Raw genomic sequence first — 12,567 nt, forward strand, 5'->3', positions numbered from 1 at the left:
AGTTTCTGTTTTCTTCATTCCCCTCTGGTTCCTATACTAATTTTTTGCTGTGGGGAAACTGGTTTCCCTGTTTTTTCTGTCTTCCTGTCATTGTCTTTGGTGTTGTTACTGTCCCTGTACTGTGTGCAATTAAGTATTTTCTAGCTTGTAATAATAACAATGGTAATATTTAGAATGGAAGGGTGAGCGGAGATGGAAAGCAAGAAGTTAAAGAAAAGGGAAAAACAAATAAACAGAGAAGAAGAAAACAGAACAAGGAATCAGACAAGAAAGTTTCAAAGGTATAAACAGGGAGTGTTAGTGTACTAATTGACAGTAAGCTTGTCTGCGTCTTCCCAAGCCATCTGGGCACGGGCGACTGTCGGCCCGAGGGCCCTCCTTGTTTCTCTGTTTAACGTGAAGTGGAGATTCTATGCGCTGGCTATAGGTGTGGAGGGGTCAAAGTTTTGCCTCTTCTCAGTGATTTTGCCTGCAAAATGTGTCTCCAGCGTCTCTCCAAGATTTCACTATAGGAGGCTTGCTTTCTGCTTCTTCCCTCTAGCTGCCATCTTGGAATCCAGTGGCATTTCTAAAAGAAGTAAATCTTCCCCATCTCAAACTCTAGCTTTTAAGAGGTAGGGCATTATTCTAAGAAAAACTAGAATATGGATGTAAACAAGCGAATGAAACTAAACTACATATGCTAACCATGGAGGAAGCCAGACATTTTCTAGAAAGAGAAACACCTCTGGCTCTTTATAGTCTAGAAGAGAATAACCTCATTCTTTTGCTGTGGAGGTTACCCAGGGTCTTCTGTGGTCAGTTTGCAGTCAGCCCATGCTGTCTTGCTTCAGCTGTGCTTGTGTGACTGCTGCTTCCTATGGAGGTCTCACCCTCTCCGTGGCTGCTTCTCATTCACCTCCCTGGGAATGGGACAACGGGTCCTGCCTTCTGTTTAGAGAAAAAAATTTTTCTAATTAGAATATATTCATTGTACAGGGTGATTCATTGTGACAGTTTCAAATAGGCTTATATCATGCATTGGTTAAATCACCCCCACCGTCTCTCCCCCTCAACCCCCTCCTAACTCCACTTAAAACTATTGCAAGAGGTTTCTTTTATTCTATTTTATATATATATATATATAAAACAAGTTCATCGACCATATACCCTCACCTTCATCTCCTCCATTCACCCTCCCCCTCCTCACAAGAACCCATACATTACACCTATTTTACAGTTCTGTCTTCTATTACCAACTTCTAAGTGAATGTTCAAGGGGTGAACATACTTTACTGTGAATACACTGTGAATATACTTTACTTTGGTCTGTTCAACCTCTTCCGTTACTCTCCCTTTCCCCTTTACCTCCCACGCCCCCACCCCCCATTTTTCAGCATCTTTCAATATACATCCTTATATCCTCTGCCTTCACAGATGTTACATTTTACGATATTGTTGACACTCTATCATTCTGTTTTCCTTTCCCTTCTTCCCTGAGTGCCATAGAGTAGTTCCATTGTTACAAATATGTTCTACATATGAGTTTGTATATGATCATGCTTGATTTTGTATATATGTTTATCTTTTGTGGATCTATCCTCCATGTATGAGAGAAAACATATGGCCTTAATCCTTCTGAGCCTGGCTTACTTCACTTAACATGATATCCTCCAATTGCATCCATGTACTTCAAACCACATGTTGTCACTCTTCCTTATGGCTGAGTAATACTCCATTGTGTATATGTACCACAATTTTATGATCCATTCATCAGTTGTAGGGTATCTGGGTTGTTTCCAATGGTTGGCTATTGTGAATAGGGCTGTGATGAACATCAGTGTACAGGTGTCTCTACTGTATCCTGTTTTACATTCTTTTGGGTAGATGCCCAGGAGTGGTACCACTGGATCATATGACAGTTCTATCTAGTTTTTTGAGGACTCTCCATACTGTTTTCCATAGTGGTTGTACTAATTTGCATTCCCACTGGCAGTGTATAAGGGTTTCTGTTTTTCCACATCCTCGCCAGCATTTGTTGTTGTTATTACCCTTGATTCTGGCCATTCTAACTGGGGTGGGATGAAATCTAAGTGTTGTTTTGATTTGCATCTCTTTTATAACCAGGGAAGTTGAACACTTCTTCATGTATTTACTGGCCATTTGCACCTCTTCCTTTGAGAATTCCCTGTTTAATTCATGTGTCCATTTCTTCACTGGGGTGTTGATCCTTTGGGGGCTGAGTTTTTTGAGTTTCCTGTAGATTCTGGTTGTTCGTCTATTATTCAATGAGTAGCTTGGCAGAGGTTTTCTCCCATCCTGAGGGCAGTATTGCTTAAAGAAAACTTTAACTTCATCTGCCACTGCCTTTCTTCTGAAGACTGTGCCAGGGTCACATGCACTGAATGTGGTGGCTCTTCCAGGTGCTTCTCAAGTATTCTTCCCTGGGCTTCAGTCCGTCCTGCACAGACTGAAGAGTGTTCCGCTTTGTCCCTTCTTGACATCTTCTGACTCTGTTCCCTAAGATGCATTCTGTGTTGGCCTGTATTTCTTTGTCATAGGCATAGGCTCACTTGTGAAATAGAAATGGCTACTCTTACAACCATAATCTAGGGAAAAAAGAGCCTCATTTTCCCTTCTTGGCAACATGACTGACTTTGTCTGAAATGCTTTCCTTGACAAACCCTACACTACTTCTCAGAACTTTATCATTTACACTTTTCCAGGAAGTAGGATGGAGAATTCTGTTCAAAGAAAAAGTGTTTGAAGTGCAGGAAGGGTGCACACTGAGAAACACTAATAATTAACAGCCCTAGTGTCACCATTTGTACCTTCTCTCTCATCGATGCCTTCAGCTGTACTCTCAGGCTTCATATACTGACACTCCTATTGGCAAGCTGGTGTGGGGGTTCCGAAGGTATAACCAGAACCTAGACAACATCAGGAACCAGCTGCCAGACAAGGTCACCCTGCCCTTCACTTCGTTTCCTGACCCAAGTCCGCCAAGATTTCTGCAAATATTCTGGGCTTTTATGCCCTCCTGAAAAAGCTCTGGGGTGTCCTAGGCTAAGGAAAGTCCACACTGCTCACTTTTAGTTTTCCTTAGTCATGCATATTTTAATGTGCTAAATAGTTTATTAATGTTCCTACATATATGCTAACAAAATTAAACCCAACTATTCATGGAAGTCAATATAATTATGAAATATTTCCACTGGTGTTTATACTAAAGGTTAGAAAACAACAGTATCATTTGCCTAATGATTACAACTTTTCTTTAACTCACTTGCTCTCTACTGGGGTGATTTTGCCCTTCAGGTGACATTTGGGCATGCCTGGATGTATTTCTGGTCGTTACAACAAGGGGAAGGGGCTGCTAGCATCAATGGGGATGCTACAGTGCACAAGACAGCCCCACAACAAGGAACGCCCCTTGTTAAAGAAGGGTGCAAACCCTTCTTTAAATTTTGAATATGTTATTTTTCTTGCATTCTTTATCAGTCATTCTCTAGCTCTTCTTTGTGATCTTTTCCATAGTTAATGATAAATCTTAATATGACTAATTTTTACATTAATTTCTGTGAGGTTTGCCAAAATTATGTTTTAGAAACTTACATTTATTTTAAAATAAGTTATCCTTGGATCTAGGGACACTAAACAAAAATTTTCCATTTTATATTTTTCAGAAGAATCACATGTGTTAAGAACAGACCAAATTATTCCGGACCATGCTTTGCAAAAAAAAAAATTGTCTTTTGCCTTAATGAAAAGTAATTTGTTAAAAAAAATCAGCTAGGCACAGTGGCTCACACCTGCAATCCCAGCTACTCAGGAGGTGGAGACTGGGAGGATTGTGGTTCAAGACCAGCCCCAGCAAAAAGTTCATGCAACCCATCTCAATCAATAAAAGAAGCTGGGTGGGGGGTGAGCCTGTCGTCCCAACTATACAGGAAGCATAAATAGGAGACCTGGGCATAAATGCCTATTAAAAAGCAAAAAGGGCTTGGGGCATGGCTCAAGTGGTAGAGCTCGTACCTGACAAGCACAAGGTCTTGAGTTCAAACCTCAGTAACATAAAAAAAAATTAAGATTTCTACTTTCAGGGAAAATACTAAGTATCTTTGATGTACTTGGGCGAAGTGCTGAAAATAATGCTTTCAATTAGTCTTTTCCTTGTTTTATTTCCAAATTTTACTTACATTTCATCCTTTTGCTTTAGAGTTAAAAACTGGGTGAGAAGATGTCAATTATTTATATTTGTTAATTTGAAGATTTAAAACCATTGGTCCTTTCAGATCAGTAGGCACACTTTTAACTAAACACATGGACATTAAACTTGTTTTACAAAATTTATATTTTGCCAAATGGGGATAATTAGAAGTAAATAATACTTAACCAGAATATGTATTTGGAATGAATTTTATCTTCTCTTTTTTGCTAAATGGTCATACGACAGAATATTCTACTTCTTGCACATAAATGCAGAAAGAAGATGATTTCGGTTTGAATTGTATTTTATACACGTATTGTGTATAAAATTCTCTTTGGTTTGTCGCACATTGTAACGCCAGATGCATTTGAACTTTTACATAAGTCCCCTTTTCTCATTTGTCTTTGTACAACCTTGAAATGTGCCAGTAAACATATTCGTTCCATTGCATATATTTATTTACTATGGTACACTTCACTCACGGATTTAAATGTGCAGTATTTCCCATTAGAGGTTAATGACAAAAATAAATTATTCTGCATTTTTCCCAAGTATCTATGCCAGAAGAGTTAACCTTTTCTTGTGTGTTTGTTTGTTGATGTTTCATTAAGAAAAATATAATTTGAGCTACAAATACAATTTAATTTTTTCTAATAGCCACATTAAAAGAAGTAGAGAATTTATTATATTCAATCCAATCTATATCAAAAATATTATTTCAACTGTAATCAATATATAAAATTATTAATGAGCTACTTTTCATTTTGTACTAGGTCTTCAGAAACTGGGGTACACTGTACATGTACAACATATCTAAGTGTTGATGCTAAGTATTCATTGGAAATTCCTGATTTATGTGTATATTTCATAGAATATTGCTGTTGAAAATGGATTGACATACTTACGTTGTTCCAGACAAACTTGAAATTGTCCCAACAAAGAGTCCCGTTCCTGACACGTGACACGCTGACAATTAACAGACTTCCATGGGAAGCCATGCAGACTCCAAAACTGTCTCAGTTTAAAAACCCATCAATTCTTATGTTAACTCAGTCTTATTATTTGAACTCAAAGTCTAAAAAGCAATTCTAAATTTATCAGTATCAACAAATCCTTCAAAATTTTCCTCTACTTTTTCAGCCAATTTACATAAAGATGTCAATTGCAATTAATATCTTTGCATATTCATTCATCTGTCAAATCACTATTATTAACATATATTATTATGCCTATACAGCTAAGTCACTAAACAGCTTTTTAAAATAACATGGATGGATATTATTTTCTGGTAACAGTAAGCACAGAGACTCTGTCATCATCACTGCAGAGTTTCAGCCACCTCTAGCCTGTGGTAATGCTACATTTCATTGGCCTGGAATTCTAGCACCTCCCTTCCCCAAGTAAAGGCAGGCCCACAGCTGGACACACAGCCCCCTCACCGATGGTCATGTTCCACAGTAGCAAGCTTGCATAGCAGGAGCCCTGGTTGTGACACATGAAGTTAAATGCATAATCTATTGCTTCATACCTTTTTTACACTTGAAATTTTAACTCAGCTCAAAAAAGAAACTACTTATTAAACAAGTCTTCCTGTGCTTATTTCCAAGTCATCCGGGAACTTCTAGGGAGAAAGAATTGTCACTAGACTCTTCACTGAACCCAGGCATCTATGGCTCTTGGAAAACAGCATATTTTTAGGGTTTCGTTTTAAAAAATTATCTGAGAACCCATTATTTCCTAAGCTGTTTACATCATTCACTATTCTTGTATGCTTTATGAAGTTTTGGATAAGAATTAACAAGTTAGAAGAAATGCTTCTACATAAAATCTTATAAATTAATTTTATAGCAGCATTATCCATAATAACCCCAAGTGGAAACAACACAAGTGTCCATTAGCAGATCAATAGATAAAATGTGCTATATCTATGTAATGGAATATTACTCAGCCTTAAACTGATGTGTGCTACAACATAGATGAACCTTAAAAACATGCTAGGTAAAGGAAGCCAGTCACAGTATATGTATTGGTATGATACCATTTCTGTTATCTTAGAGAACAGCCAAAGACTGCTGCAGAAAATCACTCAGCAGAGCTGGGGATGTAAGCCCAGTGGTGCCTGCCTAGCATGTACAAGGCCCTGGGTAGAGTCCCAGCACTGCAGGAAAAAAATAACTCAGCAGGCTGTGGTCATGAACCTGAAATGCATATTCAGTATTGTTCAGCAAATTTTACTTCCACTTGTCTAACTGTTCCATTCTGATTGTAAACCATTTCAAATCTCCTTTACTCTCAAAACTACTCCCATTTCTAACCTCCACCTTCCTTCTGCAGTTATCAAATGATGTTATCTTATTCTTCACACAAATAGAAATCTAATAGATAGCCAGTCTTTTAATCTCCTCATATTCCAAATGCATAAACTTAACCTGTAGTCCATTTTCCTTCTTTCCTGTTGCAAAAGAGGATGGATTCTCTTTTGCTTTATGCAGTTCTTACACTTGTGCTTTGGGGCTCATCCTACCCACTTTCTCAGAAATGTGACACCACTGCTGTTAACCCGTTCTCTCCTAACCAAATCTTTTCCAATAGCTACTGGACTTTCTCAAGCATCTCCTCTTAGCAGTACTAAACATTGGCCCACAGGACTGCTGGTATTTGTAGTTACTGACTGAAGTATGGCTGCCCTTGTACAAGAGGGAAGTCTTGGATAATAATTCAATTTGTTTGCCAACTTTGCCATTAAGTTAATGGCTTTTGCCATTGGATTATTATCTTTCTTAACCTGAAAGTACTTGTGTTGATTCAAATTGGATGGATTGCATTTTATTTGAACTTTTATGTTTCATTCTTTCAATTTTATGTGCAATGTGACATGTTTATGTTATGATTTGATTACTTGTTGTCTTTCTCCCTACATATAAGCTCACTGAGGACAGTTCTGTGTCTGCATCCCCAGAACACATAACAAGAGCGCCATAAATACTTGTTGTATAAATGAGTGGTGGAATGGAATTCTGTAAGACAGAGCAAGCAAAGGACTAACTATTGTTGTTTTAAGTAGGCTAGTTTATACATGTTAAATATTTTAAAGGTATTGCACATGATGATATAAAAATGAGCATTAGAAATTTTCAATGTTTTATGCAGGCCATGGAAGCTGGACTCTCAGAGGTGAAAAATGAGTTACAGTCACGTGATGATCTCTTGAGAATTATAGAAATGGAGCGATTGCAGTTACACAGAGAATTATGGAAAATAGGAGAGTGCCAGAATGCCCAAGAAAATAAGAAAAGGTACAGTTATTGAGTTTGACAGCCTAATGACAACAATGCAAAATGTTGCATTTGTATGCTTTTAAGAGTTTTATAATTGAAACTAGAATAAGCTCATTTTTTAATTACCATGTTGCTAACTAGTGGATGTTAAATATTAAAATTAAATTTTCATATGTGCAATTATTTTTACTTTATTAATTATTTTAATTGTCACAAAGTAATTGTGACATGTGTTTGTGGAATACAGTACATTTCATCATGTGTACATTGTGTGCTAATCAGGTAAGGGAATAATTGTTCCTCTTCTATTAGACCTTAGATACCAGTGTTTGACTTAAGGATATCTTCCAGTAGTGACATTTTTTTTTTTTTTTTTAGTTTTTATACTACCTCTTTATTTTACCATTTTTACATTTACTTACATGTGTATACATTGTTTGTGTCGTCTCTCCACACCCCCACTTCTGGGAAGAACCTATTCCACCATCTTGTTCTCCAGTTTTGTTGAAGAGAAAGCATAAGAGATAATAAGAAAGACATGGCATTTTTGCTAGCTTGAGATAAAGATAGCTATACAGAGAGATTCCTAGCATTGCTTCCATGCACCTGTGTATTGCAACCCACATTGGTTCATCTCTGCCAGACATCTTCACTACTTCCTATTCCCCTCCCCATAGTGGCCTCTGCAGTTTAAGATTACTATATTTGTTCCTTAACAGGGGGCACATCAACCTCATTCAAGTTTTAAGTTTCCTTTCTTGTCCTTATTTCTCCTGTGTGCATTCGCCCCTTAATGTGTGACTCATGTCCAATAATATTACTGCATTTGTTTTGGGTCTATAATCTACATATGAGGGAGAACATGCGCTTTTTGGCCTTCTGAGCCTGACTAACTTCGCTTAAGATGATGTTCTCTTTTGAGCCAGGCTAACCTCACTCAGAATGATGTTCTCCAATTCCATCCATTTACCAGCGAATGATAACATTTCGTTCTTCTTCATGGCTGCATAAAATTCCATTGTGTATAGATACCACATTTTCTTAATCCTTGTTCCTTCCTATTATTGCTTATACTCTCTCTACAACAAAATTAGAGATAAGGGCAAAATAGTTTCTGCTGGGTATTGAGGGGGGGAGCGGGAGGGGGTGGAGTGGGTGGTAAGGGAGGGGGTGGGGGCAGGGGGGAGAAATAAACCAAGCCTTGTATGCACATATGAATAATAAAAGAAAAATGAAAAAAAAAAAAAAAAGATGTTCTCTAGTTCCATCCACTTACTTGCGAATGACAAAATTTCATTCTTCTTTGTGGCTGAGTAAAATTCCATTGTTTGCAAATACCACATTTTCTTCATCCATTCATCAGTAGTGGGGCATCTTGGCTGTTTCCATAACTTGGTTATTGTAAATAGTGCTGCAATAAACATGGGTGTGCAAGTGCTTTTGTAATAACCTGAGTCTCATTCCTTCAGGTGTATCCCTAGGAGTGGTATTGCTGGATCATATGGCAGACCTATGCTTGGTTTTTTAAGAAGCCTCCATATTGCTTTCCAAAGTGGTTGTAGTAGCTTACATTCCCACCAGCAGGTGTATAAGGGTTCCTTTTTCCCCACATCCTCGCCAGCACCTGTTGTTGCTGATGTTTTTGATAATAGCTATTCTAACAGGAGTGAGGTAGAATCCTAGTGTGGTTTTGATTTGCATTTCCTTTATGGCCAGGGATGGTGAGCATTTTTTCATGTGTTTTTTGCCATTTGGATTTCCTCCTTTGAAAAAGTTCTGATTAGTTCATTCTCCCACTTCTTTATTGGTTCATTGATTTTTAGGGAGTTTAGTTTTTTGAGCTCCCTGTATGTTCTGGTTATGAGTTCTTTGTCTGATATATAGCTAGCAAATATTTTCTCCCATTCTGTGGGTGGTCTTTTCAATTTAGAGACCATATCTCTTGTGCAAAAGATTTTTAATTTCATGTAGTCCCATTTGTCCATCCTTTCTCTGCATGATGTTTTTATTGCTATGGCTCTGTAGTATAGTTTGAAGTCAAGTATTGTGATACCTCCCGCATTGCTCTTTGTGCTGAGTATTGCCTTGGCTATTTGCGGTCTCTTGTGTTTCCAAATGAACTTTAGCATAGATTTTTCAATCTCTGTGATGAATATCATTGAGATTTTGATGGGAATTGCATTGAATATATAGATTACTTTTGGTAGTATAGCCATTTTTATTATGTTGATTCTGCTATCCATGAGCATGGGAGATCTTTCCATCTTCAGTAGTCTTCCTTGATCTCTTTCTTCAGTGATTTGTAGTTCTCCTTGTAGAGGTCATTTACGTCCTTAAGTTTACTCCTAAACTTAATTTGATTTTTTTGAGGCTATTATAAATGGAATTGTTTTCCTATGTTCTTTCTCAGTTTGTTCATTGTTGATGTGTAGAATGGCTACTGATTTTTATAAGTTGATTTTGTATCCTGCTACATTGCTGAAGCTGATTATGATATCTAGAAGTTTTTGGGTGGAGATTTTTGGGTCTTTGAGGTATAAGATCATGTCATCTGCAAATATGGATATTTTGACTATTTCTTTACTTATTTGTATTCCTTTTACTTCTTTTTCTTCTTGCTTTATTATTCTGGCTAGGAATTCCAGGACTATGTTGAATAGGAGTGGGGAGAGTGGGCATCCTTGTCTCATTCCTGACTGTAGGGGAAATTTTTTTTCCTATTAAGTATGATGTTGACTATAGGTTTGTCATATATAGCCTTTATAATGTTGAGGTACATTCCTTCTATTCCTAGTTTTCTTAGAGCTTTTATCATGAAGTGGTGTTGAATCTTATCAAAGGCTTTTTCTGCATCTATTGAGATGATCACAGTGGTTTTGTTTTTGCTTCTGTTAATGTGCCATATTACATTTATTGATTTGCATATGTTGAACCATCCCTGCATCCCTGGGATGAAGCTGACTTGGTTATGGTGAATGATCTTTCAGACATGTTTTGGATTCGGTTTGCCATTATTTTATTGAGGATTTTTGCATCAGTGTTCATTTAGGAGATTGGCCTGTAGTTCTCCTTTTTGGATGTGTCCTTGTCCAGTTTTGGGATGAGTGTAATACTGGCTTCATATAATGAGTTAGGCAATGTTTCTTCCCTTTCTATTTCATGGAACAGTTTAAGGAATGTTGGTATTAGTTCTTCTTTGAAGGTCTGGTAGAATTCAGCTGAGAGTCTGTCAGGTCCTGGAGTTTTCTTTTTTTGGAGACTCTTTATTGGTGCTTCAATTTCAAGTTATAGATCTGTTTAGGTGGTTAATATCATCTTGGTTCAATTTTGGATGGTCATAAATATCTAGAAATTTGTCCATTTCTTCAAGATTTTCAAATTTATTGGAATATAGGATCTCAATGTAGTCTCTGATAATTCCCTGGATTTCTGTGGTGTTTGTTGTTATCTCCCCTTTTGCATTTCTGATTTTACTGATTTGGGTCTGTTCCCTCATTTTAGTCAGATTTTCCAGGGGCTTATTTTTTTTTTCAAAGAACCAGCTCATTGTTTCATTGGTTCTTTCTATGCTTTTTTTGGTGTCTGTTTAATTAATTTTGGACCTTATTTTTGTTATTTCTCTCCTTCTGCTTGTTTTGGGTTTTGCTTGTTCTTGTTTTTCTATGAGTTTGAGATATAACATTATTAGGTCATTTATTTGAGATCTTTCTGTCCTTTTAATATATGTACTCATGGCTATAAACTTTCCTCTTAGGACTGCCTTTGCTCTTATAGATTCTGGTAGGTTGTGTTTTCATTTTCATTAGCTTCCGGGAACCTTTTGATTTCCTCTCTTATTTGTACTAAAACCAACTGATCATTGAGAAATGTGTTATTCAGCCTCCAATTATTTGCATGTTTCATGCTGTTGTTTTCGTTACTGTGTTCTAGTTTTAATGCATTGTGATCAGGTAGAATGCAAGGAGTTATTTCTATTTTCTTTTTGTTGTTGTTGTTTATTTATTTACATGTGCATACATTGTTTGGGTCATTTCTCCACCTTGCCCTCCTCCCCTACTCGTGCCCTCCTCCCCTCCTCAGTTTCAGGCAGGTCCCATTCTGCCCTTATCACTGATTTTGTTGAAGAAAGGACATATGCATAATAAGAAAGACAAAGCGTTTTTGCTAGTTGAGTTAAGGATAGCTGTACAGAAAGATTCCTACTATTGCTTTCATGTACCCATGTGTTACGACCCATGTTGATTTAACTCTAGCTGATCTTTACCTTGGTTCCTGATCCCCTGCTCTACCGAGGCTTGGTTTGTGCCCTAAGATATTATCTATTTTGGAGAAAGTTCCATGGGCTGCTGAGAAGAATATATATTGTGCTGTTGTTGGATGAAACATTCTGTAGACATCAGTTAGGTCCATTTGATTTATGGTATCATTTAGTTCTAGGATTTCTTTGTTGGATGTTTTTGTTTGGATGACCAACCTATTGGTGATAGAGGAATATTAAAGTCTCCCATTACCACTGTGTTGGAGTCTATATGTAATTTTAAGTCCTTTAGTGTATGTTTGATGAAATTGGGTGCACTGACATTGGGTGCATATAGGTTAATAATTGTTATTTCCTTTTCATGTATTTCCCCTTTTATTAGTATGGTGTATCCTTTATCTTGCTTGATCAATGTAAGTTTGAAGTCTACTTGGTCTGATATAAGTATTGCTACTCCTGCCAGTTTTCAGGGGCCATTGGTTTGGTAAATCTTCTTCCAGCCTTTCACCCTAAGCCAGTGCTTGTTTCTGCCAATGAGGTGTGTCTCTTGTAAACAACAGATTGTCAGATCTTCCTTTTTAATCCAGTTTGCCAAATGGTGTCTTTTGATGGGGGAGTTGAATTTGTTGACATTCAGTGTGAATATTGATAGGTATGTAGTGATTCCTGCCATTTAGTTGTTTTTGATGTGTAAGGATTTGATTATGTGCAGTAGAATTAATGCTATTCTCTGATTCCTTGTCTTTTCTTCTCCTGTGGTTTGATGCTTCCCATCCTCTCGTGGTTTTGTTTGATTTCATCTTCTGTGTGCAGAATTTCTTGTAGAATCTTCTATAGTGGCT

The 12,567-nt window shown here is 37.2% G+C and overlaps 1 pseudogene; it reads left to right on the forward strand.

The window, feature by feature from the left end:
* Positions 1-12,567, forward strand: part of LOC109679540 (deuterosome assembly protein 1-like) — a 67,735-nt pseudogene that overhangs the window by 19,065 nt on the left and 36,103 nt on the right.

Source organism: Castor canadensis, chromosome 1, assembly GCF_047511655.1.
Source record: "Castor canadensis chromosome 1, mCasCan1.hap1v2, whole genome shotgun sequence".
Classification (NCBI taxonomy): domain Eukaryota; kingdom Metazoa; phylum Chordata; class Mammalia; order Rodentia; family Castoridae; genus Castor; species Castor canadensis.